Consider the following 7,432-nt stretch of genomic DNA (forward strand, 5'->3'; position numbering starts at 1 on the left):
CAGCTGAGATCATTTGGGTTCAGTCCATGTTGAGAGAGCTTGGTGTGAAAAACACTCAAGCCCCATGCTTGTGGTGTGACAATCTTGGTGCTACTTATCTGTCTGCTAATCCTGTTTTTCATGCAAAGACTAAACATATTGAAATTGATTTCCATTTTGTTAGAGAACGAGTTGCCAATAAGCAATTGGAAATTCGTTTTGTACATTCTCGAGATCAGGTTGCAAATGGATTCACCAAAGCCTTGCCCACAAGAAACTTTGAAGAATTCAAGCGTAATCTCAACTTAACAAAGTTATTAAGGGAGGGTGTTGAACGACACATGTTGCACCGTGACATATGTTCAGGTTGCATCGGTGGATGAGTCCAAACCAAGCTAGACTAGGATCTCTAGTTAGTTGTCATATGGTTGTAATCTCCTCTTATCTCTTTATCTCTTTCTCTCCAAGTCTCCATGTAATCTGAACAACCTTGTACGCTATGCCAGGAGTCGCGCCCTGGCCTATATTAACACGCAGTCGTCGCCCAGGATGGGTACGACGTTCCTCCACACATTTATCATCCCTACCAATAGGATCACCACTACGAGGGGAAGACCAATCGCGTGCTTCTTCTGTCCCTTCAAGTGCGAACAACCAGTTTCTTAACAGAACAACTGACACAACAAGATCATCTGGCACCCCCAGATCAAACTTTGAATTGCTGTCATTGTCTTCGGATCTTCCTTCTGTAATATTAGGGGGTAAGGTGAAATGAGAAACACTTTTCACACAAAAGAAAGGAATAAAACAAGAAACGGAAGATCTTCCTCCACCATCTGAAATAAGGACTTGGACCATTTCTCCGTTATTGTTTCAGTAGTAATAGTAACCAAAGTAGAGCTTTTACAATCTAGAAAGTTGCAAATGCTTACCTTCCTTGTCAGTGACGTGAGATGGTGTGAAAAGTTTCCCAAGTGGACCAGAAGATAAATCCTTCAGTCCTCTCAAGAGGCCTTCTCCTGGACCACCATCATGTCCTGTAATACCGAAACGATGCAGTAAAGACTCAGTATACCTCAGTCCACCTCTACATCTAACCGAACAGATAGATCAAACTCTTTGAGAGAAAACGACAGGTTGTTAAATGAGCAATCAGGAAATGTGGCACTGTGATTGGGCACAACTCCATCAGCTAACAATGAGGCAATTCTTAAACAGGATTGTTCCTGAAAGGTCACCTAAAATGCAAAATTACAGGCAATATTTAATCAAACAGAAAAGTTGAACATTATGTTCCACTGTTAATGTTGAAGAAGACACACCGTAAGAGGCTAGCATGTGATGACTGTTTTCAAAGCACACTTTGGAGGTGATGGAGAGGAGTGGTCTCAAGACGATAAAATGAAAAGAAAGAAATCCCAGCAGCGAATTCCAAGAATTGATTCCCAAATGGATAAATTGGAGGACAAATGTTTTAACCTGATAAAGTAACATAATAGACTAGGCCCCGAGACGGTTGATAACTTGATATGATAAAAGCAGTAGTACAAAAACGAAGGCATAATCAGTATTCACCAGAATCAGGCATAGGCAAAGATTCTGGTGGAACAGCTTGTATAAATGGTTGTATCAATGTCCACAGAGGACGAAAAAATGTGTCGACGTAGAAATAATATTCACACATGAGACACAGCAAAGGTGTGTATTCCTAACAGGTTTTGACAAAAAGATTGAAAGAAGTATTATATCCATAGCTCAAATAAAATCTCTATCACAGTTATATCAGAAGTTCACATTGCCAAAGTAATATAAGAAGTGCATAGATATAAATTGTACTGGATTTCCATCTAATTTAACAGAGTAAGTAAATGACTATAAACTTCATGACTTGTGTAGTTTCGTCACTATAAACACGGTATGCATCTTACCTCAGAAACAGCCCAGCAACCTTTATGCAAGACGAGTTTTTTGAACTCTCCCTGTCTGAAATGCTACCCTTCAAAAATAATGAGAAAAACACTAGGTGACTACAATAGAAAAAATTCTCTGACAAGAAAGCCTGAATAATTATGTAATCAGAGAAGCGTACAGTACTCAATAGACAAGCAAAAAAATGTAACCGTGAGAAGAACAGTGATTGCATTAGAAGTTCAGGCTAAAACTCTGTTGACGCAAACAAAATTCCAACAAACGAGTCACTATAGATGTCTATAAATAGCATATTCAAAGTTGATTGGGCTGCTAGTCCTTACCAGCATCTTCAATGCAAAGGAAGTCTGTTTACCATGGAAGATCCTGCTGCTTCTGCATGTTGGCAAAATAGGAGAAGGAAAAGAGTAAGAATGCAAAGAATATCCATATGTGTTATATCTGATAATTCTACTACATAGAATGCAATCATAAAAACTACATGAGAAAAAGAAACCTGTTGAGACTTAGGATCTAAATCTGCTCTATCTAAGCACGCAGATACCCCAGTCATGAATCAAAGAAAGGCCCATAAACCTGACAAAAATGCGTTTCAGGTTTGACTGATACAAACAGGAACTGAGCGACAAGCTAAAGTTTTATGGTCCATAACTGTTACAAGGTTCACTTAAAGCAGGACAGAGAGCTTCAGTAACATGTAGCTGAACCTCCAGGACAAGTGGACTGTTCTGCTCCGTTCGTTGCAGAGTTATCTGATGCTCGACAAAATTTATAAGCGAGGAAGCCAAGACATGACGAACTTAAAACATCAATTAACAAATTCTCAAAGTTGACAAATCATATTCGAGATAGAGACACTCACATTAGAATCCCCTGATATTCCTGCCAAAAACTTTTCACCACCAAAGAACATTTGCTTTGCTATCATCATCTCGCTTGTTATCTTGACTGCTTGAAGAGTTAAATCATGTATCGGCAAACATGTCAGGGTTGGGTAAAAGATCAACTGAAAGTAACTGCCATTCCAATTTCTGTGAAGTTAGACAAAAAATATGGGAGATCAGAAATTGTGTATACTATTCTTCATTGATTATGTCCTAGTACATTAGCTGACAGCACAAGAAGACATTAATTTGCTCGGATAAACTAGGAGAGTATCAAACGATGAAAGCATAAATGAATCCTGTGCTCCTGGAGAAATCCCTTGCTTCTTTCAAATTTACAACCTATATAAACGACATTTCAATCAAGTGGCTGAAAACAATGATTTTACAATTTCAAGTGCAACTTTAATCTAGCAAGAACAACTGCCATTTTATTTTTCGTTTTTTTAGACTACTAGGAGGGCCAAAGCCCCCCTGGTTCCATTGCTTGAACGAAACCAGAGATACAGCGCATCCGAAGGGAAAACTAAAAACATCTAGCAAAGTTCTACTGATTATTACAGCTCATTAGGCCGCAGCTTGAGCAGATTGAAAAGCAAAAACTAAAGCCAAATTAAAAACGAGAAAGATGACAATCTAGGAAACGATTGCAATGGAGTTAGGTTCATAGCCGAAGTCCATCTTCATTTCCAGACTGTTTCAGCCCCCTTCTTCTTCAGAGGGGATTGTGTTGGAGAAGCAGTAAGATCTAGCGGCGTAGTTGGGCTGGACACCACATGCTTGAGGTTCCAATCTCTTCCGTGAGGAGAGGAAGGTTCGTTGCCATCTGCAGGTTTTGAAAACAGCGACAGCTTGTTGAGCATTGACCTCTCCAGCCCCTCTGCATTGCCCAGCTGCGTCACTCCTCCATAGATCAGCCCACCCCCAGCCTGAAGGGGGTTTGTATGAGCTGATTTATCATATTGGACATTTTTTTTCAGCCCCTCCAAATGATGTTTTTTGAAAAGGATCATCCACCGCCTGATAGTCACCTGTATCATACACCAAACTATTCATGTCAGTCCACATGGCATTTTTGAAGATATGGGAATTTCCAATCTTCCATATACTCCATAAGCACATGCACAGACAGAATTAATAGCAGTGTGATTCTTACTAGCAGGCCAGTATCTGGCAAATGAAAGGAAGTCATCTCCCAGACTAATTACAAAGAAATTACAGATGTGTTGCCACATGTTTTTATCGACCACACAATCAAAGAAAGGTGTGTAATAGTTCCTTGTTCTGAACAGAAGACACACTCAGGGAGGTTTTCAATCCCCCTCTTACTGAGATTGTCTTTTGTCATAGGTTTATTGTGGGATAAAAACCATAAGAAAACCTGCACTCTTGGGGGCACCACAATAGACCAAACTGAGGGAATAAAGATAGGTTTAACCCCTCTAAGTTAATAATACTGTAGAGGGAACCAGTAGTGTATTTGCCTTTAGTTCATATATTGCCAAATGAGAGCATCTTCACAATCAGTATAGGCAATTCCCAAGATGATCTGCTCTAGGCAGTACCGATCTTCCATCATGGCAGGGTTAAAGATCCTACAAAAAGTAAGTTTGCTGTTTTGACCATCCCAAACATCAGCTGCAGACACACACTGTTGGTGACAAATAGAATATAGAGGCCAAAATTGAACAGATAAAGGGGAAGCGCCAAACCAATTGTCTTCCCAAAACCTGATCTTGGTTCCTTTTCCTACAGTCCATCTATGACCAAATTTAAGAGCCTTAGCTGCCCAAAGCACCCCATTTTTCGTTTTTTGTGTACCGTACAAAATTACGAAATGTTATAGCTGCTAGCGGAGGTGACCTGAAAAGAAATTAGGAACTAAAATTCCTGTCCTTAATGATGCATCCAGTTTTACTCTCTAAACAAATAATAGGAAAAAACTAAATATGCAAGTAAGTCACCAGAAAAGGCCTAAAGGTAATTTCAGGACAAAAGAAAAAGGTTTAGCCCCATTTGTCATCAGAAATGAAACTGAATATGCAAATAAGTGTTCAGACTTTCCAAGTGTTTCCAATACCAGGTCCACAGCGTACTTGTACAGTCATGCCATTTGCAATCTAAGCCCAGTATACCATATTACTTCAGATTTTGTAAGGGTATATTGCTTCAATAAATTTGCATGTGATCCATAGTAAGAAACTGTTATACAATTTATAAAAATTATTAGTAAAACAAAAGGTGCAGACATGCACACACGGGAAAAAACAGACTATAAAGCAGAAAACAGAGCCTAGAAAGATTTAAATTAGCTATGATGAATAACATGAACTATCTGGATGATTTAACAATATAATCACCATTTTAACAGAAGCAGCTCTGAGTGACGGGACTTACAGATATTTTTTTTGAATGTCTAAGTACCTATTAGCTATTACTGAACATCAAGTGCAGTGAAACCAATCTTATAAGCATGTCCATATCCAGTGCTTTTAAAGAAGTTGAGAAAAGAACATCAGTTACTGAATGGTCATATGATGGCACAAAATCACAACCTGGTAGGGCTGGAAAGATTTTCTGAATCATCCTTCTCTACAAGCATGAGATCAAGTTTATCAATTTTCACAACAGTAGGGTGGTGAAGTAGAGCGCCGCGGCGGCCACCACTAGGAGCGCGAACGCGAACGGCACCCAGATGGGGCTGGTCAGCAGCGCCAGCCAGCGGGCCGAGGAAGACGAGCGCCACCACTGCGCCCGTGAGGGTCAGCCCCGCCAGCACCAGCAGGCAGCAGCGCTGCGCCGGCGATGAGCAGGGTCAGGAGGCCCACCACCTGCGTCGAGGTCGGGAGGTGCGCCTGCACGCGCTGCCGATGGGTCGTCCAAGTCTGTGCGCCCCGGCCGCCGCGCCGAGGCCACGCCGCCCTCGCCGTGCCGATCCGCCATGGAAGGGAGAGTGTGTGTGAGGGAGGGAGCTGGCCTAGGACTAGGAGGAGGGGCGAGGAAGGGTGCCGGTGTTACGCCCCCTTCGGCCGTGGAGCGCGTAGTGGAGGCCGACCGGGGAGGGGTGGGGAACGGTGACTGCGGCGGCGGCGGCGGCGGCGGTAGGGGTTGGTGGGGGAGGGAGGAAGCAGAGCAGGTGGGCCGGCGCTGGGGCCTGTGCCCACGCACATGGAGGAACAACGAACACGTCAAAAAAAATTTGTACGTAACAAATTAACTGCGACACACCGGTTTGGAGATAAAAAATGAAGTCTACATATTGCCAAATTTAAAATGCTAAATACCTTTCCCAAAACTAATGTGAACTCTCTGGAAACATGTTTATCTAAAATGACGAATATTTCATTTTGCTGACATAGTTATACAATCAAGCGGATACCAACAAATGTTGACAAAAGTGTTTCCTCCCCCGTGGCCGCAAACTCTTCTCCTCCAGGGTTTGCAGCCGAGCCTGTGGATTCACCTCCACTTTACCTACCGCTCCGGCGGCCGCTGACGGGAAGGGGAATCCCGGTACCTCCGCTTCAATTAGTAGTAGGTTAGGGTTTTTGGTCCTCGCATGTGTGGCACTCGGGTGAATAGCAGCGCTTCTTTTTCATGTTTGTCTTTTGGGCTCCGATCCTTTCTGAATTTGTCCGTCTGAATGTAGTCGATGGAGATTCCTGACGTCTCCTTGGGACGGTGAAGTAGGGCGTTCTTGTCGTGCGGTGGTTTTTGGTGCTGCAATTCTATTCAATAGTGTTGGTCCTTAGGGACATGTGCACGATGACTTCTCGACGGTCATCGACAAGGTCAAGCTAGCTCTGATTGGGGAGTGACGATGGCAGCACAACTACGGCTCGTTCTGGCGGCGGTAGTGGTCCTTCGATGATCTTGGAATCTCGATGTAAATTTATTATGTTTGAGATGATTTGCATTTCCAGTGAACTTTTATAATATATCTGGATCTTTTCACAGAAAAACAATTATAGGGATCAAGCAAAAGTGTAAGAAAGAGGGTCCAGGAGGGTAACCGAACCCTAATGGTCACTCGTCGCTTAACCCTCTCCGCCGCCGCTAGGGAACGTCGTTGGGGTAAGACCGCGCGACAGTGGGAGGTCCTAATCGGGGGCGGTCTTCGTGAGGCTATTCTCAGTGGCAGTGTTGGTGGAGCCGAGGTCCCTGGGCATGGGAACCGAGAGGCAGTGAAGTACAACTTCCACTAGTAGAAAAGGGGGCAATGGTCCAGGCCGGGTCAGCCCATTAGTCCCGGTTCAATCCAGAACCGGGACCAATGGGCGCATTGGACCCGGTTCGTGAGCCCTGGGGGCCGGCCGGGCCACGTGGGCCCTTGGTCCCGGTTCTTCTGGACCTTTTGGTCCCGGTTGGTGGGACGAACCGGGACCAATGGGCCTTGGTCCTGGCCCACCACCATTGGCCCCGGTTGGTGGGACGAACCGGGACCAAAGGCAGCCCATTAGTCCCGGTTGGTGGCACAAACCGGGACTAAAGGGGTGGTCCTCGTTGCGGCCAGAGTTTAGTCCCACCTCGCCAACCGAAGGGGGCTCACACCGGTTTATAAGCCCCTCCATCTCTGCCTTGTTGAACTGCTCTCAAAGTGAAAATAGATGCCCTTATACAGGAAATTTGACCTAAATTCA

General features: G+C 43.9%; 1 long non-coding RNA gene across 7 annotated transcripts; it reads right to left on the bottom strand.

The window, feature by feature from the left end:
* Positions 1-217: 217 nt before the first annotated feature.
* On the bottom strand, positions 218-5,930 carry LOC119288073. Of its 7 annotated transcripts, XR_005141091.1 has the most exons (7): positions 2,771-5,930; positions 2,561-2,660; positions 2,405-2,484; positions 2,232-2,283; positions 1,908-1,975; positions 912-1,016; positions 218-725 (listed from the first exon to the last, which is right to left on the bottom strand). It is a non-coding gene; the product is annotated as an uncharacterized LOC119288073 (long non-coding RNA). The 7 variants fall into 7 exon arrangements; XR_005141092.1 differs by having other exon boundaries at positions 2,405-3,823; positions 5,348-5,930; XR_005141090.1 differs by having other exon boundaries at positions 2,405-2,660.
* Positions 5,931-7,432: the final 1,502 nt, after the last annotated feature.

The sequence above is a fragment of the Triticum dicoccoides genome, chromosome 4A (genome assembly GCF_002162155.2).
Source record: "Triticum dicoccoides isolate Atlit2015 ecotype Zavitan chromosome 4A, WEW_v2.0, whole genome shotgun sequence".
NCBI lineage: Eukaryota > Viridiplantae > Streptophyta > Magnoliopsida > Poales > Poaceae > Triticum > Triticum dicoccoides.